At 45.5% G+C, this 23,473-nt stretch overlaps 31 non-coding genes across 31 annotated transcripts; all 31 read right to left on the bottom strand.

Moving 5' to 3' along the window:
• Nucleotides 1-59: 59 nt before the first annotated feature.
• trnal-aag (transfer RNA leucine (anticodon AAG)) lies at nucleotides 60-141 on the bottom strand. The gene has a single exon. It is a non-coding gene; the product is annotated as a tRNA-Leu (tRNA).
• Nucleotides 142-750: 609 nt separating this feature from the next.
• trnal-uag (transfer RNA leucine (anticodon UAG)) lies at nucleotides 751-832 on the bottom strand. The gene has a single exon. It is a non-coding gene; the product is annotated as a tRNA-Leu (tRNA).
• Nucleotides 833-1,441: 609 nt separating this feature from the next.
• trnal-aag (transfer RNA leucine (anticodon AAG)) lies at nucleotides 1,442-1,523 on the bottom strand. Its single transcript has one exon. It is a non-coding gene; the product is annotated as a tRNA-Leu (tRNA).
• A 607-nt stretch (nucleotides 1,524-2,130) lies between these two features.
• Nucleotides 2,131-2,212, bottom strand: trnal-aag (transfer RNA leucine (anticodon AAG)). Its single transcript has one exon. It is a non-coding gene; the product is annotated as a tRNA-Leu (tRNA).
• Nucleotides 2,213-2,821: 609 nt separating this feature from the next.
• trnal-uag (transfer RNA leucine (anticodon UAG)) lies at nucleotides 2,822-2,903 on the bottom strand. Its single transcript has one exon. It is a non-coding gene; the product is annotated as a tRNA-Leu (tRNA).
• Nucleotides 2,904-3,512: 609 nt separating this feature from the next.
• On the bottom strand, nucleotides 3,513-3,594 carry trnal-aag (transfer RNA leucine (anticodon AAG)). Its single transcript has one exon. It is a non-coding gene; the product is annotated as a tRNA-Leu (tRNA).
• A 607-nt stretch (nucleotides 3,595-4,201) lies between these two features.
• On the bottom strand, nucleotides 4,202-4,283 carry trnal-aag (transfer RNA leucine (anticodon AAG)). The gene has a single exon. It is a non-coding gene; the product is annotated as a tRNA-Leu (tRNA).
• Nucleotides 4,284-4,890: 607 nt separating this feature from the next.
• On the bottom strand, nucleotides 4,891-4,972 carry trnal-aag (transfer RNA leucine (anticodon AAG)). Its single transcript has one exon. It is a non-coding gene; the product is annotated as a tRNA-Leu (tRNA).
• Nucleotides 4,973-5,581: 609 nt separating this feature from the next.
• Nucleotides 5,582-5,663, bottom strand: trnal-uag (transfer RNA leucine (anticodon UAG)). The gene has a single exon. It is a non-coding gene; the product is annotated as a tRNA-Leu (tRNA).
• A 609-nt stretch (nucleotides 5,664-6,272) lies between these two features.
• Nucleotides 6,273-6,354, bottom strand: trnal-aag (transfer RNA leucine (anticodon AAG)). Its single transcript has one exon. It is a non-coding gene; the product is annotated as a tRNA-Leu (tRNA).
• Nucleotides 6,355-6,961: 607 nt separating this feature from the next.
• On the bottom strand, nucleotides 6,962-7,043 carry trnal-aag (transfer RNA leucine (anticodon AAG)). The gene has a single exon. It is a non-coding gene; the product is annotated as a tRNA-Leu (tRNA).
• A 609-nt stretch (nucleotides 7,044-7,652) lies between these two features.
• Nucleotides 7,653-7,734, bottom strand: trnal-uag (transfer RNA leucine (anticodon UAG)). Its single transcript has one exon. It is a non-coding gene; the product is annotated as a tRNA-Leu (tRNA).
• A 609-nt stretch (nucleotides 7,735-8,343) lies between these two features.
• trnal-aag (transfer RNA leucine (anticodon AAG)) lies at nucleotides 8,344-8,425 on the bottom strand. Its single transcript has one exon. It is a non-coding gene; the product is annotated as a tRNA-Leu (tRNA).
• Nucleotides 8,426-9,032: 607 nt separating this feature from the next.
• trnal-aag (transfer RNA leucine (anticodon AAG)) lies at nucleotides 9,033-9,114 on the bottom strand. Its single transcript has one exon. It is a non-coding gene; the product is annotated as a tRNA-Leu (tRNA).
• Nucleotides 9,115-9,723: 609 nt separating this feature from the next.
• On the bottom strand, nucleotides 9,724-9,805 carry trnal-uag (transfer RNA leucine (anticodon UAG)). Its single transcript has one exon. It is a non-coding gene; the product is annotated as a tRNA-Leu (tRNA).
• A 609-nt stretch (nucleotides 9,806-10,414) lies between these two features.
• Nucleotides 10,415-10,496, bottom strand: trnal-aag (transfer RNA leucine (anticodon AAG)). Its single transcript has one exon. It is a non-coding gene; the product is annotated as a tRNA-Leu (tRNA).
• A 607-nt stretch (nucleotides 10,497-11,103) lies between these two features.
• Nucleotides 11,104-11,185, bottom strand: trnal-aag (transfer RNA leucine (anticodon AAG)). Its single transcript has one exon. It is a non-coding gene; the product is annotated as a tRNA-Leu (tRNA).
• Nucleotides 11,186-11,794: 609 nt separating this feature from the next.
• On the bottom strand, nucleotides 11,795-11,876 carry trnal-uag (transfer RNA leucine (anticodon UAG)). The gene has a single exon. It is a non-coding gene; the product is annotated as a tRNA-Leu (tRNA).
• Nucleotides 11,877-12,485: 609 nt separating this feature from the next.
• trnal-aag (transfer RNA leucine (anticodon AAG)) lies at nucleotides 12,486-12,567 on the bottom strand. The gene has a single exon. It is a non-coding gene; the product is annotated as a tRNA-Leu (tRNA).
• Nucleotides 12,568-13,865: 1,298 nt separating this feature from the next.
• Nucleotides 13,866-13,947, bottom strand: trnal-uag (transfer RNA leucine (anticodon UAG)). Its single transcript has one exon. It is a non-coding gene; the product is annotated as a tRNA-Leu (tRNA).
• A 609-nt stretch (nucleotides 13,948-14,556) lies between these two features.
• Nucleotides 14,557-14,638, bottom strand: trnal-aag (transfer RNA leucine (anticodon AAG)). The gene has a single exon. It is a non-coding gene; the product is annotated as a tRNA-Leu (tRNA).
• A 609-nt stretch (nucleotides 14,639-15,247) lies between these two features.
• On the bottom strand, nucleotides 15,248-15,329 carry trnal-aag (transfer RNA leucine (anticodon AAG)). Its single transcript has one exon. It is a non-coding gene; the product is annotated as a tRNA-Leu (tRNA).
• A 609-nt stretch (nucleotides 15,330-15,938) lies between these two features.
• Nucleotides 15,939-16,020, bottom strand: trnal-aag (transfer RNA leucine (anticodon AAG)). The gene has a single exon. It is a non-coding gene; the product is annotated as a tRNA-Leu (tRNA).
• A 1,298-nt stretch (nucleotides 16,021-17,318) lies between these two features.
• Nucleotides 17,319-17,400, bottom strand: trnal-aag (transfer RNA leucine (anticodon AAG)). The gene has a single exon. It is a non-coding gene; the product is annotated as a tRNA-Leu (tRNA).
• Nucleotides 17,401-18,009: 609 nt separating this feature from the next.
• trnal-uag (transfer RNA leucine (anticodon UAG)) lies at nucleotides 18,010-18,091 on the bottom strand. Its single transcript has one exon. It is a non-coding gene; the product is annotated as a tRNA-Leu (tRNA).
• Nucleotides 18,092-18,700: 609 nt separating this feature from the next.
• trnal-aag (transfer RNA leucine (anticodon AAG)) lies at nucleotides 18,701-18,782 on the bottom strand. The gene has a single exon. It is a non-coding gene; the product is annotated as a tRNA-Leu (tRNA).
• A 607-nt stretch (nucleotides 18,783-19,389) lies between these two features.
• On the bottom strand, nucleotides 19,390-19,471 carry trnal-aag (transfer RNA leucine (anticodon AAG)). The gene has a single exon. It is a non-coding gene; the product is annotated as a tRNA-Leu (tRNA).
• A 609-nt stretch (nucleotides 19,472-20,080) lies between these two features.
• trnal-uag (transfer RNA leucine (anticodon UAG)) lies at nucleotides 20,081-20,162 on the bottom strand. The gene has a single exon. It is a non-coding gene; the product is annotated as a tRNA-Leu (tRNA).
• Nucleotides 20,163-20,771: 609 nt separating this feature from the next.
• trnal-aag (transfer RNA leucine (anticodon AAG)) lies at nucleotides 20,772-20,853 on the bottom strand. The gene has a single exon. It is a non-coding gene; the product is annotated as a tRNA-Leu (tRNA).
• A 609-nt stretch (nucleotides 20,854-21,462) lies between these two features.
• trnal-aag (transfer RNA leucine (anticodon AAG)) lies at nucleotides 21,463-21,544 on the bottom strand. The gene has a single exon. It is a non-coding gene; the product is annotated as a tRNA-Leu (tRNA).
• A 1,298-nt stretch (nucleotides 21,545-22,842) lies between these two features.
• Nucleotides 22,843-22,924, bottom strand: trnal-aag (transfer RNA leucine (anticodon AAG)). Its single transcript has one exon. It is a non-coding gene; the product is annotated as a tRNA-Leu (tRNA).
• Nucleotides 22,925-23,473: the final 549 nt, after the last annotated feature.

Raw genomic sequence — 23,473 nt, 5'->3', positions numbered from 1 at the left:
ACCGTTGTTGAGAGTGATTAGGTATAAGAATTCTTCTGCCATCTCCTAAAAACACTGCTTGGCAGTGGTGGGATTCGAACCCACGCCTCCGCAGAGACTGGAGCCTTAATCAAGCGCCTTAGACCGCTCGGCCACGCTACCCTGTGGTAATCTCTTTTTTGCAATTTTCAAGTCTGGAGTCCTCCAAAGCAGCATTCTCAACTTGGTACATGAGCAGGGCTGAACTTGTGAGGAACAATGCTTGCCTAACTTTCAAAGTAAAAAATGCTAAGCTATATGTAACTCTGAAAAAGAAGAAGGGTTCCAATGTCTTTTTCAAATTGTTTCCCGTCATCTGTACTGGAAGAGAGGGTTTTCAAGAGAACACAAAGGCAAGAATCATTGTAAAGTTACCAGCTGGCAGCATTCGATCCCATGCCTTCTCAGAGACTGGAGCCTAAATCCAGTGCCTTAGACCACTCAGACACGCTACCACAGGAAGACTGCATTTGCTGACATTCTTGTGGAAGAAGGTGAATTTTTCTTCTGTCAGAAGAGGAAAGATGCATCATTTCCTGCCTGTTATCAAAACACCGCAGGGTCTTCAATGTCGCCTAAGAACAAAGCCAGGTATGAGCATTTGCAAATGGCATCGTGGCATGGCTCTCTGCTACCATCATGCGAATGACTGCTCTTCAGCCTTGGGTCAGGCACCGTTGTTGAGAGTGATTAGGTATAAGAATTCTTCTGCCATCTCCTAAAAACACTGCTTGGCAGCGGTGGGATTCAAACCCACGCCTCCGCAGAGACTGGAGCCTAAATCCTGCGCCTTAGACCGCTCGGCCACGCTACCCTTTGGTAATATCTTTTTTGCAATTTTCAAGTCTGGAGTCCTCCAAAGCAGCATTCTCAACTTGGTACATGAGCAGGGCTGAACTTGTGAGGAACAATGCTTGCCTAACTTTCAAAGTAAAAAATGCTAAGCTATATGTAACTCTGAAAAAGAAGAAGGGTTCCAATGTCTTTTTCAAATTGTTTCCCGTCATCTGTACTGGAAGAGAGGGTTTTCAAGAGAACACAAAGGCAAGAATCATTGTAAAGTTACCAGCTGGCAGCATTCGATGCCATGCCTTCTCAGAGACTGGAGCCTAAATCCAGTGCCTTAGACCACTCAGACACGCTACCACAGGAAGACTGTATTTGCTGACATTCTTGTAGAAGAAGCTGAATTTGTCTTCTGTCAGAAGAGGAAAGATGCATCATTTCCTGCCTGTTATCAAAACACTGCAGGGTCTTCAATGTCGCCTAAGAACAAAGCCAGGTATGAGCATTTGCAAATGGCATCGTAGCATGGCTCTCTGCTACCATCATGCGAATAACTGCTCTTCAGCCTTGGGTCAGGCACCGTTGTTGAGAGTGATTAGGTATAAGAATTCTTCTGCCATCTCCTAAAAACACTGCTTGGCAGCGGTGGGATTCGAACCCACGCCTCCGCAGAGTCTGGAGCCTTAATCCAGCGCCTTAGACCGCTCGGCCACGCAACCCTGTGGTAATCTCTTTTTTGCAATTTTCAAGTCTGGAGTCCTCCAAAGCAGCATTCTCAACTTGGTACATGAGCAGGGCTGAACTTGTGAGGAACAATGCTTGCCTAACTTTCAAAGTAAAAAATGCTAAGCTATATGTAACTGAAAAAGAAGAAGGGTTCCAATGTCTTTTTCAAATTGTTTCCCGTCATCTGTACTGGAAGAGAGGGTTTTCAAGAGAACACAAAGGCAAGAATCATTGTAAAGTTACCAGCTGGCAGCATTCGATCCCATGCCTTCTCAGAGACTGGAGCCTAAATCCAGTGCCTTAGACCACTCAGACACGCTACCACAGGAAGACTGTATTTGCTGACATTCTTGTAGAAGAAGCTGAATTTGTCTTCTGTCAGAAGAGGAAAGATGCATCATTTCCTGCCTGTTATCAAAACACTGCAGGGTCTTCAATGTCGCCTAAGAACAAAGCCAGGTATGAGCATTTGCAAATGGCATCGTAGCATGGCTCTCTGCTACCATCATGCGAATAACTGCTCTTCAGCCTTGGGTCAGGCACCGTTGTTGAGAGTGATTAGGTATAAGAATTCTTCTGCCATCTCCTAAAAACACTGCTTGGCAGTGGTGGGATTCGAACCCACGCCTCCGCAGAGACTGGAGCCTTAATCAAGCGCCTTAGACCGCTCGGCCACGCTACCCTGTGGTAATCTCTTTTTTGCAATTTTCAAGTCTGGAGTCCTCCAAAGCAGCATTCTCAACTTGGTACATGAGCAGGGCTGAACTTGTGAGGAACAATGCTTGCCTAACTTTCAAAGTAAAAAATGCTAAGCTATATGTAACTCTGAAAAAGAAGAAGGGTTCCAATGTCTTTTTCAAATTGTTTCCCGTCATCTGTACTGGAAGAGAGGGTTTTCAAGAGAACACAAAGGCAAGAATCATTGTAAAGTTACCAGCTGGCAGCATTCGATCCCATGCCTTCTCAGAGACTGGAGCCTAAATCCAGTGCCTTAGACCACTCAGACACGCTACCACAGGAAGACTGCATTTGCTGACATTCTTGTGGAAGAAGGTGAATTTTTCTTCTGTCAGAAGAGGAAAGATGCATCATTTCCTGCCTGTTATCAAAACACCGCAGGGTCTTCAATGTCGCCTAAGAACAAAGCCAGGTATGAGCATTTGCAAATGGCATCGTGGCATGGCTCTCTGCTACCATCATGCGAATGACTGCTCTTCAGCCTTGGGTCAGGCACCGTTGTTGAGAGTGATTAGGTATAAGAATTCTTCTGCCATCTCCTAAAAACACTGCTTGGCAGCGGTGGGATTCAAACCCACGCCTCCGCAGAGACTGGAGCCTAAATCCAGCGCCTTAGACCGCTCGGCCACGCTACCCTTTGGTAATATCTTTTTTGCAATTTTCAAGTCTGGAGTCCTCCAAAGCAGCATTCTCAACTTGGTACATGAGCAGGGCTGAACTTGTGAGGAACAATGCTTGCCTAACTTTCAAAGTAAAAAATGCTAAGCTATATGTAACTCTGAAAAAGAAGAAGGGTTCCAATGTCTTTTTCAAATTGTTTCCCGTCATCTGTACTGGAAGAGAGGGTTTTCAAGAGAACACAAAGGCAAGAATCATTGTAAAGTTACCAGCTGGCAGCATTCGATGCCATGCCTTCTCAGAGACTGGAGCCTAAATCCAGTGCCTTAGACCACTCAGACACGCTACCACAGGAAGACTGTATTTGCTGACATTCTTGTAGAAGAAGCTGAATTTGTCTTCTGTCAGAAGAGGAAAGATGCATCATTTCCTGCCTGTTATCAAAACACTGCAGGGTCTTCAATGTCGCCTAAGAACAAAGCCAGGTATGAGCATTTGCAAATGGCATCGTAGCATGGCTCTCTGCTACCATCATGCGAATAACTGCTCTTCAGCCTTGGGTCAGGCACCGTTGTTGAGAGTGATTAGGTATAAGAATTCTTCTGCCATCTCCTAAAAACACTGCTTGGCAGCGGTGGGATTCGAACCCACGCCTCCGCAGAGTCTGGAGCCTTAATCCAGCGCCTTAGACCGCTCGGCCACGCAACCCTGTGGTAATCTCTTTTTTGCAATTTTCAAGTCTGGAGTCCTCCAAAGCAGCATTCTCAACTTGGTACATGAGCAGGGCTGAACTTGTGAGGAACAATGCTTGCCTAACTTTCAAAGTAAAAAATGCTAAGCTATATGTAACTGAAAAAGAAGAAGGGTTCCAATGTCTTTTTCAAATTGTTTCCCGTCATCTGTACTGGAAGAGAGGGTTTTCAAGAGAACACAAAGGCAAGAATCATTGTAAAGTTACCAGCTGGCAGCATTCGATCCCATGCCTTCTCAGAGACTGGAGCCTAAATCCAGTGCCTTAGACCACTCAGACACGCTACCACAGGAAGACTGTATTTGCTGACATTCTTGTAGAAGAAGCTGAATTTGTCTTCTGTCAGAAGAGGAAAGATGCATAATTTCCTGCCTGTTATCAAAACACTGCAGGGTCTTCAATGTCGCCTAAGAACAAAGCCAGGTATGAGCATTTGCAAATGGCATCGTAGCATGGCTCTCTGCTACCATCATGCGAATAACTGCTCTTCAGCCTTGGGTCAGGCACCGTTGTTGAGAGTGATTAGGTATAAGAATTCTTCTGCCATCTCCTAAAAACACTGCTTGGCAGCGGTGGGATTCGAACCCACGCCTCCGCAGAGTCTGGAGCCTTAATCCAGCGCCTTAGACCGCTCGGCCACGCAACCCTGTGGTAATCTCTTTTTTGCAATTTTCAAGTCTGGAGTCCTCCAAAGCAGCATTCTCAACTTGGTACATGAGCAGGGCTGAACTTGTGAGGAACAATGCTTGCCTAACTTTCAAAGTAAAAAATGCTAAGCTATATGTAACTGAAAAAGAAGAAGGGTTCCAATGTCTTTTTCAAATTGTTTCCCGTCATCTGTACTGGAAGAGAGGGTTTTCAAGAGAACACAAAGGCAAGAATCATTGTAAAGTTACCAGCTGGCAGCATTCGATCCCATGCCTTCTCAGAGACTGGAGCCTAAATCCAGTGCCTTAGACCACTCAGACACGCTACCACAGGAAGACTGTATTTGCTGACATTCTTGTAGAAGAAGCTGAATTTGTCTTCTGTCAGAAGAGGAAAGATGCATCATTTCCTGCCTGTTATCAAAACACTGCAGGGTCTTCAATGTCGCCTAAGAACAAAGCCAGGTATGAGCATTTGCAAATGGCATCGTAGCATGGCTCTCTGCTACCATCATGCGAATAACTGCTCTTCAGCCTTGGGTCAGGCACCGTTGTTGAGAGTGATTAGGTATAAGAATTCTTCTGCCATCTCCTAAAAACACTGCTTGGCAGTGGTGGGATTCGAACCCACGCCTCCGCAGAGACTGGAGCCTTAATCAAGCGCCTTAGACCGCTCGGCCACGCTACCCTGTGGTAATCTCTTTTTTGCAATTTTCAAGTCTGGAGTCCTCCAAAGCAGCATTCTCAACTTGGTACATGAGCAGGGCTGAACTTGTGAGGAACAATGCTTGCCTAACTTTCAAAGTAAAAAATGCTAAGCTATATGTAACTCTGAAAAAGAAGAAGGGTTCCAATGTCTTTTTCAAATTGTTTCCCGTCATCTGTACTGGAAGAGAGGGTTTTCAAGAGAACACAAAGGCAAGAATCATTGTAAAGTTACCAGCTGGCAGCATTCGATCCCATGCCTTCTCAGAGACTGGAGCCTAAATCCAGTGCCTTAGACCACTCAGACACGCTACCACAGGAAGACTGCATTTGCTGACATTCTTGTGGAAGAAGGTGAATTTTTCTTCTGTCAGAAGAGGAAAGATGCATCATTTCCTGCCTGTTATCAAAACACCGCAGGGTCTTCAATGTCGCCTAAGAACAAAGCCAGGTATGAGCATTTGCAAATGGCATCGTGGCATGGCTCTCTGCTACCATCATGCGAATGACTGCTCTTCAGCCTTGGGTCAGGCACCGTTGTTGAGAGTGATTAGGTATAAGAATTCTTCTGCCATCTCCTAAAAACACTGCTTGGCAGCGGTGGGATTCAAACCCACGCCTCCGCAGAGACTGGAGCCTAAATCCAGCGCCTTAGACCGCTCGGCCACGCTACCCTTTGGTAATATCTTTTTTGCAATTTTCAAGTCTGGAGTCCTCCAAAGCAGCATTCTCAACTTGGTACATGAGCAGGGCTGAACTTGTGAGGAACAATGCTTGCCTAACTTTCAAAGTAAAAAATGCTAAGCTATATGTAACTCTGAAAAAGAAGAAGGGTTCCAATGTCTTTTTCAAATTGTTTCCCGTCATCTGTACTGGAAGAGAGGGTTTTCAAGAGAACACAAAGGCAAGAATCATTGTAAAGTTACCAGCTGGCAGCATTCGATGCCATGCCTTCTCAGAGACTGGAGCCTAAATCCAGTGCCTTAGACCACTCAGACACGCTACCACAGGAAGACTGTATTTGCTGACATTCTTGTAGAAGAAGCTGAATTTGTCTTCTGTCAGAAGAGGAAAGATGCATCATTTCCTGCCTGTTATCAAAACACTGCAGGGTCTTCAATGTCGCCTAAGAACAAAGCCAGGTATGAGCATTTGCAAATGGCATCGTAGCATGGCTCTCTGCTACCATCATGCGAATAACTGCTCTTCAGCCTTGGGTCAGGCACCGTTGTTGAGAGTGATTAGGTATAAGAATTCTTCTGCCATCTCCTAAAAACACTGCTTGGCAGCGGTGGGATTCGAACCCACGCCTCCGCAGAGTCTGGAGCCTTAATCCAGCGCCTTAGACCGCTCGGCCACGCAACCCTGTGGTAATCTCTTTTTTGCAATTTTCAAGTCTGGAGTCCTCCAAAGCAGCATTCTCAACTTGGTACATGAGCAGGGCTGAACTTGTGAGGAACAATGCTTGCCTAACTTTCAAAGTAAAAAATGCTAAGCTATATGTAACTGAAAAAGAAGAAGGGTTCCAATGTCTTTTTCAAATTGTTTCCCGTCATCTGTACTGGAAGAGAGGGTTTTCAAGAGAACACAAAGGCAAGAATCATTGTAAAGTTACCAGCTGGCAGCATTCGATCCCATGCCTTCTCAGAGACTGGAGCCTAAATCCAGTGCCTTAGACCACTCAGACACGCTACCACAGGAAGACTGTATTTGCTGACATTCTTGTAGAAGAAGCTGAATTTGTCTTCTGTCAGAAGAGGAAAGATGCATCATTTCCTGCCTGTTATCAAAACACTGCAGGGTCTTCAATGTCGCCTAAGAACAAAGCCAGGTATGAGCATTTGCAAATGGCATCGTAGCATGGCTCTCTGCTACCATCATGCGAATAACTGCTCTTCAGCCTTGGGTCAGGCACCGTTGTTGAGAGTGATTAGGTATAAGAATTCTTCTGCCATCTCCTAAAAACACTGCTTGGCAGTGGTGGGATTCGAACCCACGCCTCCGCAGAGACTGGAGCCTTAATCAAGCGCCTTAGACCGCTCGGCCACGCTACCCTGTGGTAATCTCTTTTTTGCAATTTTCAAGTCTGGAGTCCTCCAAAGCAGCATTCTCAACTTGGTACATGAGCAGGGCTGAACTTGTGAGGAACAATGCTTGCCTAACTTTCAAAGTAAAAAATGCTAAGCTATATGTAACTCTGAAAAAGAAGAAGGGTTCCAATGTCTTTTTCAAATTGTTTCCCGTCATCTGTACTGGAAGAGAGGGTTTTCAAGAGAACACAAAGGCAAGAATCATTGTAAAGTTACCAGCTGGCAGCATTCGATCCCATGCCTTCTCAGAGACTGGAGCCTAAATCCAGTGCCTTAGACCACTCAGACACGCTACCACAGGAAGACTGCATTTGCTGACATTCTTGTGGAAGAAGGTGAATTTTTCTTCTGTCAGAAGAGGAAAGATGCATCATTTCCTGCCTGTTATCAAAACACCGCAGGGTCTTCAATGTCGCCTAAGAACAAAGCCAGGTATGAGCATTTGCAAATGGCATCGTGGCATGGCTCTCTGCTACCATCATGCGAATGACTGCTCTTCAGCCTTGGGTCAGGCACCGTTGTTGAGAGTGATTAGGTATAAGAATTCTTCTGCCATCTCCTAAAAACACTGCTTGGCAGCGGTGGGATTCAAACCCACGCCTCCGCAGAGACTGGAGCCTAAATCCAGCGCCTTAGACCGCTCGGCCACGCTACCCTTTGGTAATATCTTTTTTGCAATTTTCAAGTCTGGAGTCCTCCAAAGCAGCATTCTCAACTTGGTACATGAGCAGGGCTGAACTTGTGAGGAACAATGCTTGCCTAACTTTCAAAGTAAAAAATGCTAAGCTATATGTAACTCTGAAAAAGAAGAAGGGTTCCAATGTCTTTTTCAAATTGTTTCCCGTCATCTGTACTGGAAGAGAGGGTTTTCAAGAGAACACAAAGGCAAGAATCATTGTAAAGTTACCAGCTGGCAGCATTCGATGCCATGCCTTCTCAGAGACTGGAGCCTAAATCCAGTGCCTTAGACCACTCAGACACGCTACCACAGGAAGACTGTATTTGCTGACATTCTTGTAGAAGAAGCTGAATTTGTCTTCTGTCAGAAGAGGAAAGATGCATCATTTCCTGCCTGTTATCAAAACACTGCAGGGTCTTCAATGTCGCCTAAGAACAAAGCCAGGTATGAGCATTTGCAAATGGCATCGTAGCATGGCTCTCTGCTACCATCATGCGAATAACTGCTCTTCAGCCTTGGGTCAGGCACCGTTGTTGAGAGTGATTAGGTATAAGAATTCTTCTGCCATCTCCTAAAAACACTGCTTGGCAGCGGTGGGATTCGAACCCACGCCTCCGCAGAGTCTGGAGCCTTAATCCAGCGCCTTAGACCGCTCGGCCACGCAACCCTGTGGTAATCTCTTTTTTGCAATTTTCAAGTCTGGAGTCCTCCAAAGCAGCATTCTCAACTTGGTACATGAGCAGGGCTGAACTTGTGAGGAACAATGCTTGCCTAACTTTCAAAGTAAAAAATGCTAAGCTATATGTAACTGAAAAAGAAGAAGGGTTCCAATGTCTTTTTCAAATTGTTTCCCGTCATCTGTACTGGAAGAGAGGGTTTTCAAGAGAACACAAAGGCAAGAATCATTGTAAAGTTACCAGCTGGCAGCATTCGATCCCATGCCTTCTCAGAGACTGGAGCCTAAATCCAGTGCCTTAGACCACTCAGACACGCTACCACAGGAAGACTGTATTTGCTGACATTCTTGTAGAAGAAGCTGAATTTGTCTTCTGTCAGAAGAGGAAAGATGCATCATTTCCTGCCTGTTATCAAAACACTGCAGGGTCTTCAATGTCGCCTAAGAACAAAGCCAGGTATGAGCATTTGCAAATGGCATCGTAGCATGGCTCTCTGCTACCATCATGCGAATAACTGCTCTTCAGCCTTGGGTCAGGCACCGTTGTTGAGAGTGATTAGGTATAAGAATTCTTCTGCCATCTCCTAAAAACACTGCTTGGCAGTGGTGGGATTCGAACCCACGCCTCCGCAGAGACTGGAGCCTTAATCAAGCGCCTTAGACCGCTCGGCCACGCTACCCTGTGGTAATCTCTTTTTTGCAATTTTCAAGTCTGGAGTCCTCCAAAGCAGCATTCTCAACTTGGTACATGAGCAGGGCTGAACTTGTGAGGAACAATGCTTGCCTAACTTTCAAAGTAAAAAATGCTAAGCTATATGTAACTCTGAAAAAGAAGAAGGGTTCCAATGTCTTTTTCAAATTGTTTCCCGTCATCTGTACTGGAAGAGAGGGTTTTCAAGAGAACACAAAGGCAAGAATCATTGTAAAGTTACCAGCTGGCAGCATTCGATCCCATGCCTTCTCAGAGACTGGAGCCTAAATCCAGTGCCTTAGACCACTCAGACACGCTACCACAGGAAGACTGCATTTGCTGACATTCTTGTGGAAGAAGGTGAATTTTTCTTCTGTCAGAAGAGGAAAGATGCATCATTTCCTGCCTGTTATCAAAACACCGCAGGGTCTTCAATGTCGCCTAAGAACAAAGCCAGGTATGAGCATTTGCAAATGGCATCGTGGCATGGCTCTCTGCTACCATCATGCGAATGACTGCTCTTCAGCCTTGGGTCAGGCACCGTTGTTGAGAGTGATTAGGTATAAGAATTCTTCTGCCATCTCCTAAAAACACTGCTTGGCAGCGGTGGGATTCAAACCCACGCCTCCGCAGAGACTGGAGCCTAAATCCAGCGCCTTAGACCGCTCGGCCACGCTACCCTTTGGTAATATCTTTTTTGCAATTTTCAAGTCTGGAGTCCTCCAAAGCAGCATTCTCAACTTGGTACATGAGCAGGGCTGAACTTGTGAGGAACAATGCTTGCCTAACTTTCAAAGTAAAAAATGCTAAGCTATATGTAACTCTGAAAAAGAAGAAGGGTTCCAATGTCTTTTTCAAATTGTTTCCCGTCATCTGTACTGGAAGAGAGGGTTTTCAAGAGAACACAAAGGCAAGAATCATTGTAAAGTTACCAGCTGGCAGCATTCGATGCCATGCCTTCTCAGAGACTGGAGCCTAAATCCAGTGCCTTAGACCACTCAGACACGCTACCACAGGAAGACTGTATTTGCTGACATTCTTGTAGAAGAAGCTGAATTTGTCTTCTGTCAGAAGAGGAAAGATGCATCATTTCCTGCCTGTTATCAAAACACTGCAGGGTCTTCAATGTCGCCTAAGAACAAAGCCAGGTATGAGCATTTGCAAATGGCATCGTAGCATGGCTCTCTGCTACCATCATGCGAATAACTGCTCTTCAGCCTTGGGTCAGGCACCGTTGTTGAGAGTGATTAGGTATAAGAATTCTTCTGCCATCTCCTAAAAACACTGCTTGGCAGCGGTGGGATTCGAACCCACGCCTCCGCAGAGTCTGGAGCCTTAATCCAGCGCCTTAGACCGCTCGGCCACGCAACCCTGTGGTAATCTCTTTTTTGCAATTTTCAAGTCTGGAGTCCTCCAAAGCAGCATTCTCAACTTGGTACATGAGCAGGGCTGAACTTGTGAGGAACAATGCTTGCCTAACTTTCAAAGTAAAAAATGCTAAGCTATATGTAACTGAAAAAGAAGAAGGGTTCCAATGTCTTTTTCAAATTGTTTCCCGTCATCTGTACTGGAAGAGAGGGTTTTCAAGAGAACACAAAGGCAAGAATCATTGTAAAGTTACCAGCTGGCAGCATTCGATCCCATGCCTTCTCAGAGACTGGAGCCTAAATCCAGTGCCTTAGACCACTCAGACACGCTACCACAGGAAGACTGTATTTGCTGACATTCTTGTAGAAGAAGCTGAATTTGTCTTCTGTCAGAAGAGGAAAGATGCATCATTTCCTGCCTGTTATCAAAACACTGCAGGGTCTTCAATGTCGCCTAAGAACAAAGCCAGGTATGAGCATTTGCAAATGGCATCGTAGCATGGCTCTCTGCTACCATCATGCGAATAACTGCTCTTCAGCCTTGGGTCAGGCACCGTTGTTGAGAGTGATTAGGTATAAGAATTCTTCTGCCATCTCCTAAAAACACTGCTTGGCAGTGGTGGGATTCGAACCCACGCCTCCGCAGAGACTGGAGCCTTAATCAAGCGCCTTAGACCGCTCGGCCACGCTACCCTGTGGTAATCTCTTTTTTGCAATTTTCAAGTCTGGAGTCCTCCAAAGCAGCATTCTCAACTTGGTACATGAGCAGGGCTGAACTTGTGAGGAACAATGCTTGCCTAACTTTCAAAGTAAAAAATGCTAAGCTATATGTAACTCTGAAAAAGAAGAAGGGTTCCAATGTCTTTTTCAAATTGTTTCCCGTCATCTGTACTGGAAGAGAGGGTTTTCAAGAGAACACAAAGGCAAGAATCATTGTAAAGTTACCAGCTGGCAGCATTCGATCCCATGCCTTCTCAGAGACTGGAGCCTAAATCCAGTGCCTTAGACCACTCAGACACGCTACCACAGGAAGACTGCATTTGCTGACATTCTTGTGGAAGAAGGTGAATTTTTCTTCTGTCAGAAGAGGAAAGATGCATCATTTCCTGCCTGTTATCAAAACACCGCAGGGTCTTCAATGTCGCCTAAGAACAAAGCCAGGTATGAGCATTTGCAAATGGCATCGTGGCATGGCTCTCTGCTACCATCATGCGAATGACTGCTCTTCAGCCTTGGGTCAGGCACCGTTGTTGAGAGTGATTAGGTATAAGAATTCTTCTGCCATCTCCTAAAAACACTGCTTGGCAGCGGTGGGATTCAAACCCACGCCTCCGCAGAGACTGGAGCCTAAATCCAGCGCCTTAGACCGCTCGGCCACGCTACCCTTTGGTAATATCTTTTTTGCAATTTTCAAGTCTGGAGTCCTCCAAAGCAGCATTCTCAACTTGGTACATGAGCAGGGCTGAACTTGTGAGGAACAATGCTTGCCTAACTTTCAAAGTAAAAAATGCTAAGCTATATGTAACTCTGAAAAAGAAGAAGGGTTCCAATGTCTTTTTCAAATTGTTTCCCGTCATCTGTACTGGAAGAGAGGGTTTTCAAGAGAACACAAAGGCAAGAATCATTGTAAAGTTACCAGCTGGCAGCATTCGATGCCATGCCTTCTCAGAGACTGGAGCCTAAATCCAGTGCCTTAGACCACTCAGACACGCTACCACAGGAAGACTGTATTTGCTGACATTCTTGTAGAAGAAGCTGAATTTGTCTTCTGTCAGAAGAGGAAAGATGCATCATTTCCTGCCTGTTATCAAAACACTGCAGGGTCTTCAATGTCGCCTAAGAACAAAGCCAGGTATGAGCATTTGCAAATGGCATCGTAGCATGGCTCTCTGCTACCATCATGCGAATAACTGCTCTTCAGCCTTGGGTCAGGCACCGTTGTTGAGAGTGATTAGGTATAAGAATTCTTCTGCCATCTCCTAAAAACACTGCTTGGCAGCGGTGGGATTCGAACCCACGCCTCCGCAGAGTCTGGAGCCTTAATCCAGCGCCTTAGACCGCTCGGCCACGCAACCCTGTGGTAATCTCTTTTTTGCAATTTTCAAGTCTGGAGTCCTCCAAAGCAGCATTCTCAACTTGGTACATGAGCAGGGCTGAACTTGTGAGGAACAATGCTTGCCTAACTTTCAAAGTAAAAAATGCTAAGCTATATGTAACTGAAAAAGAAGAAGGGTTCCAATGTCTTTTTCAAATTGTTTCCCGTCATCTGTACTGGAAGAGAGGGTTTTCAAGAGAACACAAAGGCAAGAATCATTGTAAAGTTACCAGCTGGCAGCATTCGATGCCATGCCTTCTCAGAGACTGGAGCCTAAATCCAGTGCCTTAGACCACTCAGACACGCTACCACAGGAAGACTGTATTTGCTGACATTCTTGTAGAAGAAGCTGAATTTGTCTTCTGTCAGAAGAGGAAAGATGCATCATTTCCTGCCTGTTATCAAAACACTGCAGGGTCTTCAATGTCGCCTAAGAACAAAGCCAGGTATGAGCATTTGCAAATGGCATCGTAGCATGGCTCTCTGCTACCATCATGCGAATAACTGCTCTTCAGCCTTGGGTCAGGCACCGTTGTTGAGAGTGATTAGGTATAAGAATTCTTCTGCCATCTCCTAAAAACACTGCTTGGCAGTGGTGGGATTCGAACCCACGCCTCCGCAGAGACTGGAGACTTAATCAAGCGCCTTAGACCGCTCGGCCACGCTACCCTGTGGTAATCTCTTTTTTGCAATTTTCAAGTCTGGAGTCCTCCAAAGCAGCATTCTCAACTTGGTACATGAGCAGGGCTGAACTTGTGAGGAACAATGCTTGCCTAACTTTCAAAGTAAAAAATGCTAAGCTATATGTAACTCTGAAAAAGAAGAAGGGTTCCAATGTCTTTTTCAAATTGTTTCCCGTCATCTGTACTGGAAGAGAGGGTTTTCAAGAGAACACAAAGGCAAGAATCATTGTAAAGTTACCAGCTGGCAGCATTCGATCCCATGCCTTCTCAGAGACTGGAGCCTAAATCCAGTGCCTTAGACCACTCAGACACGCTACCACAGGAAGACTGCATTTGCTGACATTCTTGTGGAAGAAGGTGAATTTTTCTTCTGTCAGAAGAGGAAAGATGCATCATTTCCTGCCTGTTATCAAAACACCGCAGGGTCTTCAATGTCGCCTAAGAACAAAGCCAGGTATGAGCATTTGCAAATGGCATCGTGGCATGGCTCTCTGCTACCATCATGCGAATGACTGCTCTTCAGCCTTGGGTCAGGCACCGTTGTTGAGAGTGATTAGGTATAAGAATTCTTCTGCCATCTCCTAAAAACACTGCTTGGCAGCGGTGGGATTCAAACCCACGCCTCCGCAGAGACTGGAGCCTAAATTCAGCGCCTTAGACCGCTCGGCCACGCTACCCTTTGGTAATATCTTTTTTGCAATTTTCAAGTCTGGAGTCCTCCAAAGCAGCATTCTCAACTTGGTACATGAGCAGGGCTGAACTTGTGAGGAACAATGCTTGCCTAACTTTCAAAGTAAAAAATGCTAAGCTATATGTAACTCTGAAAAAGAAGAAGGGTTCCAATGTCTTTTTCAAATTGTTTCCCGTCATCTGTACTGGAAGAGAGGGTTTTCAAGAGAACACAAAGGCAAGAATCATTGTAAAGTTACCAGCTGGCAGCATTCGATGCCATGCCTTCTCAGAGACTGGAGCCTAAATCCAGTGCCTTAGACCACTCAGACACGCTACCACAGGAAGACTGTATTTGCTGACATTCTTGTAGAAGAAGCTGAATTTGTCTTCTGTCAGAAGAGGAAAGATGCATCATTTCCTGCCTGTTATCAAAACACTGCAGGGTCTTCAATGTCGCCTAAGAACAAAGCCAGGTATGAGCATTTGCAAATGGCATTGTAGCATGGCTCTCTGCTACCATCATGCGAATAACTGCTCTTCAGCCTTGGGTCAGGCACCGTTGTTGAGAGTGATTAGGTATAAGAATTCTTCTGCCATCTCCTAAAAACACTGCTTGGCAGCGGTGGGATTCGAACCCACGCCTCCGCAGAGACTGGAGCCTTAATCAAGCGCCTTAGACCGCTCGGCCACGCTACCCTGTGGTAATCTCTTTTTTGCAATTTTCAAGTCTGGAGTCCTCCAAAGCAGCATTCTCAACTTGGTACATGAGCAGGGCTGAACTTGTGAGGAACAATGCTTGCCTAACTTTCAAAGTAAAAAATGCTAAGCTATATGTAACTCTGAAAAAGAAGAAGGGTTCCAATGTCTTTTTCAAATTGTTTCCTGTCATCTGTACTGGAAGAGAGGGTTTTCAAGAGAACACAAAGGCAAGAATCATTGTAAAGTTACCAGCTGGCAGCATTCGATCCCATGCCTTCTCAGAGACTGGAGCCTAAATCCAGTGCCTTAGACCACTCAGACACGCTACCACAGGAAGACTGTATTTGCTGACATTCTTGTAGAAGAAGCTGAATTTGTCTTCTGTCAGAAGAGGAAAGATGCATAATTTCCTGCCTGTTATCAAAACACTGCAGGGTCTTCAATGTCGCCTAAGAACAAAGCCAGGTATGAGCATTTGCAAATGGCATCGTAGCATGGCTCTCTGCTACCATCATGCGAATAACTGCTCTTCAGCCTTGGGTCAGGCACCGTTGTTGAGAGTGATTAGGTATAAGAATTCTTCTGCCATCTCCTAAAAACACTGCTTGGCAGCGGTGGGATTCGAACCCACGCCTCCGCAGAGACTGGAGCCTTAATCAAGCGCCTTAGACCGCTCGGCCACGCTACCCTGTGGTAATCTCTTTTTTGCAATTTTCAAGTCTGGAGTCCTCCAAAGCAGCATTCTCAACTTGGTACATGAGCAGGGCTGAACTTGTGAGGAACAATGCTTGCCTAACTTTCAAAGTAAAAAATGCTAAGCTATATGTAACTCTGAAAAAGAAGAAGGGTTCCAATGTCTTTTTCAAATTGTTTCCCGTCATCTGTACTGGAAGAGAGGGTTTTCAAGAGAACACAAAGGCAAGAATCATTGTAAAGTTACCAGCTGGCAGCATTCGATCCCATGCCTTCTCAGAGACTGGAGCCTAAATCCAGTGCCTTAGACCACTCAGACACGCTACCACAGGAAGACTGCATTTGCTGACATTCTTGTGGAAGAAGGTGAATTTTTCTTCTGTCAGAAGAGGAAAGATGCATCATTTCCTGCCTGTTATCAAAACACCGCAGGGTCTTCAATGTCGCCTAAGAACAAAGCCAGGTATGAGCATTTGCAAATGGCATCGTGGCATGGCTCTCTGCTACCATCATGCGAATGACTGCTCTTCAGCCTTGGGTCAGGCACCGTTGTTGAGAGTGATTAGGTATAAGAATTCTTCTGCCATCTCCTAAAAACACTGCTTGGCAGCTGTGGGATTCGAACCCACGCCTCCGCAGAGACTGGAGCCTTAATCCAGCGCCTTAGACCGCTCGGCCACGCTACCCTGTGGTAATATCTTTTTTGCAATTTTCAAGTCTGGAGTCCTCCAAAGCAGCATTCTCAACTTGGTACATGAGCAGGGCTGAACTTGTGAGGAACAATGCTTGCCTAACTTTCAAAGTAAAAAATGCTAAGCTATATGTAACTGAAAAAGAAGAAGGGTTCCAATGTCTTTTTCAAATTGTTTCCCGTCATCTGTACTGGAAGAGAGGGTTTTCAAGAGAACACAAAGGCAAGAATCATTGTAAAGTTACCAGCTGGCAGCATTCGATCCCATGCCTTCTCAGAGACTGGAGCCTAAATCCAGTGCCTTAGACCACTCAGACACGCTACCACAGGAAGACTGTATTTGCTGACATTCTTGTAGAAGAAGCTGAATTTGTCTTCTGTCAGAAGAGGAAAGATGCATCATTTCCTGCCTGTTATCAAAACACTGCAGGGTCTTCAATGTCGCCTAAGAACAAAGCCAGGTATGAGCATTTGCAAATGGCATCGTAGCATGGCTCTCTGCTACCATCATGCGAATAACTGCTCTTCAGCCTTGGGTCAGGCACCGTTGTTGAGAGTGATTAGGTATAAGAATTCTTCTGCCATCTCCTAAAAACACTGCTTGGCAGCGGTGGGATTCGACCCCACACATCCGCAGAGACTGGAGACTAAATCCAGCTCCTTAGACCGCTCGGCCACGCTACCCTGTGGTAATATCATTTTTGCAATTTTCAAGTCTGGAGTCCTCCAAAGCAGCATTCTCAACTTGGTACATGAGCAGGGCTGAACTTGTGAGGAACAATGCTTGCCTAACTTTCAAAGTAAAAAATGCTAAGCTATATGTAACTCTGAAAAAGAAGAAGGGTTCCAATGTCTTTTTCAAATTGTTTCCCGTCATCTGTACTGGAAGAGAGGGTTTTCAAGAGAACACAAAGGCAAGAATCATTGTAAAGTTACCAGCTGGCAGCATTCGATCCCATGCCTTCTCAGAGACTGGAGCCTAAATCCAGTGCCTTAGACCACTCAGACACGCTACCACAGGAAGACTGTATTTGCTGACATTCTTGTAGAAGAAGCTGAATTTGTCTTCTGTCAGAAGAGGAAAGATGCATAATTTCCTGCCTGTTATCAAAACACTGCAGGGTCTTCAATGTCGCCTAAGAACAAAGCCAGGTATGAGCATTTGCAAATGGCATCGTAGCATGGCTCTCTGCTACCATCATGCGAATAACTGCTCTTCAGCCTTGGGTCAGGCACCGTTGTTGAGAGTGATTAGGTATAAGAATTCTTCTGCCATCTCCTAAAAACACTGCTTGGCAGTGGTGGGATTCGAACCCACGCCTCCGCAGAGACTGGAGCCTTAATCAAGCGCCTTAGACCGCTCGGCCACGCTACCCTGTGGTAATCTCTTTTTTGCAATTTTCAAGTCTGGAGTCCTCCAAAGCAGCATTCTCAACTTGGTACATGAGCAGGGCTGAACTTGTGAGGAACAATGCTTGCCTAACTTTCAAAGTAAAAAATGCTAAGCTATATGTAACTCTGAAAAAGAAGAAGGGTTCCAATGTCTTTTTCAAATTGTTTCCCGTCATCTGTACTGGAAGAGAGGGTTTTCAAGAGAACACAAAGGCAAGAATCATTGTAAAGTTACCAGCTGGCAGCATTCGATCCCATGCCTTCTCAGAGACTGGAGCCTAAATCCAGTGCCTTAGACCACTCAGACACGCTACCACAGGAAGACTGCATTTGCTGACATTCTTGTGGAAGAAGGTGAATTTTTCTTCTGTCAGAAGAGGAAAGATGCATCATTTCCTGCCTGTTATCAAAACACCGCAGGGTCTTCAATGTCGCCTAAGAACAAAGCCAGGTATGAGCATTTGCAAATGGCATCGTGGCATGGCTCTCTGCTACCATCATGCGAATGACTGCTCTTCAGCCTTGGGTCAGGCACCGTTGTTGAGAGTGATTAGGTATAAGAATTCTTCTGCCATCTCCTAAAAACACTGCTTGGCAGCGGTGGGATTCAAACCCACGCCTCCGCAGAGACTGGAGCCTAAATCCAGCGCCTTAGACCGCTCGGCCACGCTACCCTTTGGTAATATCTTTTTTGCAATTTTCAAGTCTGGAGTCCTCCAAAGCAGCATTCTCAACTTGGTACATGAGCAGGGCTGAACTTGTGAGGAACAATGCTTGCCTAACTTTCAAAGTAAAAAATGCTAAGCTATATGTAACTCTGAAAAAGAAGAAGGGTTCCAATGTCTTTTTCAAATTGTTTCCCGTCATCTGTACTGGAAGAGAGGGTTTTCAAGAGAACACAAAGGCAAGAATCATTGTAAAGTTACCAGCTGGCAGCATTCGATGCCATGCCTTCTCAGAGACTGGAGCCTAAATCCAGTGCCTTAGACCACTCAGACACGCTACCACAGGAAGACTGTATTTGCTGACATTCTTGTAGAAGAAGCTGAATTTGTCTTCTGTCAGAAGAGGAAAGATGCATCATTTCCTGCCTGTTATCAAAACACTGCAGGGTCTTCAATGTCGCCTAAGAACAAAGCCAGGTATGAGCATTTGCAAATGGCATCGTAGCATGGCTCTCTGCTACCATCATGCGAATAACTGCTCTTCAGCCTTGGGTCAGGCACCGTTGTTGAGAGTGATTAGGTATAAGAATTCTTCTGCCATCTCCTAAAAACACTGCTTGGCAGCGGTGGGATTCGAACCCACGCCTCCGCAGAGTCTGGAGCCTTAATCCAGCGCCTTAGACCGCTCGGCCACGCAACCCTGTGGTAATCTCTTTTTTGCAATTTTCAAGTCTGGAGTCCTCCAAAGCAGCATTCTCAACTTGGTACATGAGCAGGGCTGAACTTGTGAGGAACAATGCTTGCCTAACTTTCAAAGTAAAAAATGCTAAGCTATATGTAACTGAAAAAGAAGAAGGGTTCCAATGTCTTTTTCAAATTGTTTCCCGTCATCTGTACTGGAAGAGAGGGTTTTCAAGAGAACACAAAGGCAAGAATCATTGTAAAGTTACCAGCTGGCAGCATTCGATCCCATGCCTTCTCAGAGACTGGAGCCTAAATCCAGTGCCTTAGACCACTCAGACACGCTACCACAGGAAGACTGTATTTGCTGACATTCTTGTAGAAGAAGCTGAATTTGTCTTCTGTCAGAAGAGGAAAGATGCATAATTTCCTGCCTGTTATCAAAACACTGCAGGGTCTTCAATGTCGCCTAAGAACAAAGCCAGGTATGAGCATTTGCAAATGGCATCGTAGCATGGCTCTCTGCTACCATCATGCGAATAACTGCTCTTCAGCCTTGGGTCAGGCACCGTTGTTGAGAGTGATTAGGTATAAGAATTCTTCTGCCATCTCCTAAAAACACTGCTTGGCAGTGGTGGGATTCGAACCCACGCCTCCGCAGAGACTGGAGCCTTAATCAAGCGCCTTAGACCGCTCGGCCACGCTACCCTGTGGTAATCTCTTTTTTGCAATTTTCAAGTCTGGAGTCCTCCAAAGCAGCATTCTCAACTTGGTACATGAGCAGGGCTGAACTTGTGAGGAACAATGCTTGCCTAACTTTCAAAGTAAAAAATGCTAAGCTATATGTAACTCTGAAAAAGAAGAAGGGTTCCAATGTCTTTTTCAAATTGTTTCCCGTCATCTGTACTGGAAGAGAGGGTTTTCAAGAGAACACAAAGGCAAGAATCATTGTAAAGTTACCAGCTGGCAGCATTCGATCCCATGCCTTCTCAGAGACTGGAGCCTAAATCCAGTGCCTTAGACCACTCAGACACGCTACCACAGGAAGACTGCATTTGCTGACATTCTTGTGGAAGAAGGTGAATTTTTCTTCTGTCAGAAGAGGAAAGATGCATCATTTCCTGCCTGTTATCAAAACACCGCAGGGTCTTCAATGTCGCCTAAGAACAAAGCCAGGTATGAGCATTTGCAAATGGCATCGTGGCATGGCTCTCTGCTACCATCATGCGAATGACTGCTCTTCAGCCTTGGGTCAGGCACCGTTGTTGAGAGTGATTAGGTATAAGAATTCTTCTGCCATCTCCTAAAAACACTGCTTGGCAGCGGTGGGATTCAAACCCACGCCTCCGCAGAGACTGGAGCCTAAATCCAGCGCCTTAGACCGCTCGGCCACGCTACCCTTTGGTAATATCTTTTTTGCAATTTTCAAGTCTGGAGTCCTCCAAAGCAGCATTCTCAACTTGGTACATGAGCAGGGCTGAACTTGTGAGGAACAATGCTTGCCTAACTTTCAAAGTAAAAAATGCTAAGCTATATGTAACTCTGAAAAAGAAGAAGGGTTCCAATGTCTTTTTCAAATTGTTTCCCGTCATCTGTACTGGAAGAGAGGGTTTTCAAGAGAACACAAAGGCAAGAATCATTGTAAAGTTACCAGCTGGCAGCATTCGATGCCATGCCTTCTCAGAGACTGGAGCCTAAATCCAGTGCCTTAGACCACTCAGACACGCTACCACAGGAAGACTGTATTTGCTGACATTCTTGTAGAAGAAGCTGAATTTGTCTTCTGTCAGAAGAGGAAAGATGCATCATTTCCTGCCTGTTATCAAAACACTGCAGGGTCTTCAATGTCGCCTAAGAACAAAGCCAGGTATGAGCATTTGCAAATGGCATCGTAGCATGGCTCTCTGCTACCATCATGCGAATAACTGCTCTTCAGCCTTGGGTCAGGCACCGTTGTTGAGAGTGATTAGGTATAAGAATTCTTCTGCCATCTCCTAAAAACACTGCTTGGCAGCGGTGGGATTCGAACCCACGCCTCCGCAGAGACTGGAGCCTTAATCAAGCGCCTTAGACCGCTCGGCCACGCTACCCTGTGGTAATCTCTTTTTTGCAATTTTCAAGTCTGGAGTCCTCCAAAGCAGCATTCTCAACTTGGTACATGAGCAGGGCTGAACTTGTGAGGAACAATGCTTGCCTAACTTTCAAAGTAAAAAATGCTAAGCTATATGTAACTCTGAAAAAGAAGAAGGGTTCCAATGTCTTTTTCAAATTGTTTCCCGTCATCTGTACTGGAAGAGAGGGTTTTCAAGAGAACACAAAGGCAAGAATCATTGTAAAGTTACCAGCTGGCAGCATTCGATCCCATGCCTTCTCAGAGACTGGAGCCTAAATCCAGTGCCTTAGACCACTCAGACACGCTACCACAGGAAGACTGCATTTGCTGACATTCTTGTGGAAGAAGGTGAATTTTTCTTCTGTCAGAAGAGGAAAGATGCATCATTTCCTGCCTGTTATCAAAACACCGCAGGGTCTTCAATGTCGCCTAAGAACAAAGCCAGGTATGAGCATTTGCAAATGGCATCGTGGCATGGCTCTCTGCTACCATCATGCGAATGACTGCTCTTCAGCCTTGGGTCAGGCACCGTTGTTGAGAGTGATTAGGTATAAGAATTCTTCTGCCATCTCCTAAAAACACTGCTTGGCAGCTGTGGGATTCGAACCCACGCCTCCGCAGAGACTGGAGCCTTAATCCAGCGCCTTAGACCGCTCGGCCACGCTACCCTGTGGTAATATCTTTTTTGCAATTTTCAAGTCTGGAGTCCTCCAAAGCAGCATTCTCAACTTGGTACATGAGCAGGGCTGAACTTGTGAGGAACAATGCTTGCCTAACTTTCAAAGTAAAAAATGCTAAGCTATATGTAACTGAAAAAGAAGAAGGGTTCCAATGTCTTTTTCAAATTGTTTCCCGTCATCTGTACTGGAAGAGAGGGTTTTCAAGAGAACACAAAGGCAAGAATCATTGTAAAGTTACCAGCTGGCAGCATTCGATCCCATGCCTTCTCAGAGACTGGAGCCTAAATCCAGTGCCTTAGACCACTCAGACACGCTACCACAGGAAGACTGTATTTGCTGACATTCTTGTAGAAGAAGCTGAATTTGTCTTCTGTCAGAAGAGGAAAGATGCATCATTTCCTGCCTGTTATCAAAACACTGCAGGGTCTTCAATGTCGCCTAAGAACAAAGCCAGGTATGAGCATTTGCAAATGGCATCGTAGCATGGCTCTCTGCTACCATCATGCGAATAACTGCTCTTCAGCCTTGGGTCAGGCACCGTTGTTGAGAGTGATTAGGTATAAGAATTCTTCTGCCATCTCCTAAAAACACTGCTTGGCAGCGGTGGGATTCGACCCCACACATCCGCAGAGACTGGAGACTAAATCCAGCTCCTTAGACCGCTCGGCCACGCTACCCTGTGGTAATATCATTTTTGCAATTTTCAAGTCTGGAGTCCTCCAAAGCAGCATTCTCAACTTGGTACATGAGCAGGGCTGAACTTGTGAGGAACAATGCTTGCCTAACTTTCAAAGTAAAAAATGCTAAGCTATATGTAACTCTGAAAAAGAAGAAGGGTTCCAATGTCTTTTTCAAATTGTTTCCCGTCATCTGTACTGGAAGAGAGGGTTTTCAAGAGAACACAAAGGCAAGAATCATTGTAAAGTTACCAGCTGGCAGCATTCGATCCCATGCCTTCTCAGAGACTGGAGCCTAAATCCAGTGCCTTAGACCACTCAGACACGCTACCACAGGAAGACTGTATTTGCTGACATTCTTGTAGAAGAAGCTGAATTTGTCTTCTGTCAGAAGAGGAAAGATGCATAATTTCCTGCCTGTTATCAAAACACTGCAGGGTCTTCAATGTCGCCTAAGAACAAAGCCAGGTATGAGCATTTGCAAATGGCATCGTAGCATGGCTCTCTGCTACCATCATGCGAATAACTGCTCTTCAGCCTTGGGTCAGGCACCGTTGTTGAGAGTGATTAGGTATAAGAATTCTTCTGCCATCTCCTAAAAACACTGCTTGGCAGTGGTGGGATTCGAACCCACGCCTCCGCAGAGACTGGAGCCTTAATCAAGCGCCTTAGACCGCTCGGCCACGCTACCCTGTGGTAATCTCTTTTTTGCAATTTTCAAGTCTGGAGTCCTCCAAAGCAGCATTCTCAACTTGGTACATGAGCAGGGCTGAACTTGTGAGGAACAATGCTTGCCTAACTTTCAAAGTAAAAAATGCTAAGCTATATGTAACTCTGAAAAAGAAGAAGGGTTCCAATGTCTTTTTCAAATTGTTTCCCGTCATCTGTACTGGAAGAGAGGGTTTTCAAGAGAACACAAAGGCAAGAATCATTGTAAAGTTACCAGCTGGCAGCATTCGATCCCATGCCTTCTCAGAGACTGGAGCCTAAATCCAGTGCCTTAGACCACTCAGACACGCTACCACAGGAAGACTGCATTTGCTGACATTCTTGTGGAAGAAGGTGAATTTTTCTTCTGTCAGAAGAGGAAAGATGCATCATTTCCTGCCTGTTATCAAAACACCGCAGGGTCTTCAATGTCGCCTAAGAACAAAGCCAGGTATGAGCATTTGCAAATGGCATCGTGGCATGGCTCTCTGCTACCATCATGCGAATGACTGCTCTTCAGCCTTGGGTCAGG

Source organism: Brachyhypopomus gauderio, chromosome 1, assembly GCF_052324685.1.
Source record: "Brachyhypopomus gauderio isolate BG-103 chromosome 1, BGAUD_0.2, whole genome shotgun sequence".
Lineage (NCBI taxonomy): Eukaryota > Metazoa > Chordata > Actinopteri > Gymnotiformes > Hypopomidae > Brachyhypopomus > Brachyhypopomus gauderio.
Note: the sequence above shows the minus strand (reverse complement) of the source record. Positions and strands in the feature narration are given on the sequence as shown.